Source organism: Salvelinus namaycush, chromosome 3 (genome assembly GCF_016432855.1).
Source record: "Salvelinus namaycush isolate Seneca chromosome 3, SaNama_1.0, whole genome shotgun sequence".
Taxonomy (NCBI): Eukaryota; Metazoa; Chordata; class Actinopteri; order Salmoniformes; family Salmonidae; genus Salvelinus; species Salvelinus namaycush.
The window spans coordinates 51,213,621-51,214,483 of record NC_052309.1 but is presented as its reverse complement, the minus strand read 5'-3'; positions in this window follow the sequence as shown (position 1 = coordinate 51,214,483).

The window sequence follows — 863 nt, the reverse complement described above, 5'->3', positions numbered from 1 at the left end:
TCCAAATCATGTCCAATCAATTGAATTTTCCACAGGTGGACTACAATCCAGTTGAAGAAAAATCTCAAGGATGATAAATGAAAGCAGGATGCACCTGAGCAAAGGGTCTGAATACTTACAGTTGAAGTAGGAAGTTTACATACACTTAGGTTAGAATCATTAAAACTTGTTTTTCAACCACTCCACAAATTTCTTATTAACAAACTATAGTTTTGGCAAGTCGGTTAACATATCTACTTTGTGCATGACACAAGTAATTTTTCCAACAATTGTTTACAAACAGATTATTTCACTTATTATTTCACTGTATCACAATTCCAGTGGGTTAGAAGCTTACATACACTAAGTTGACTGTGCCTTTAAACAGCTTGGAAAATTCCAGAAAATTATGTCATGGCTTTAGAAGCTTCTGATATGCTAATTGACATCATTTGAGTCAATACCTGCAGTCTCGCTTGGCAGCCTCTACACTGAGAGCATATTTGGCAGAAATATCTGCCTGCCATGTGGGGTGGATGGACAGGCCAGTGGGGCGCCATCCCTTGGTCTCCAGGTTTATGAAGGGGGTTTGTCACCTGTGTCCAGCTAGGACACGCTCAACGGCGAGCTGGGATCTGGATGTGGTCTTAGCAGCTTTGGCAAAGCCGCCTTTCGAACCGTTGGAGTCTGCCTCCCCGAAACACCTCTCTATGAAGGAGGTTTTCTTGTAGCGATTACTGTCATGTAGAGGGTGGTTGAGCTCCATGCTTTTTCGGTAAGTTCTGAGTGCTACCGGATAGACCCTGGGGGGAGGAGTATATCTCTCCGCCCCAACCCCTCATTCCTCCCGAAGGTTCTGATAGACAGGTATGTGAACATCCCTT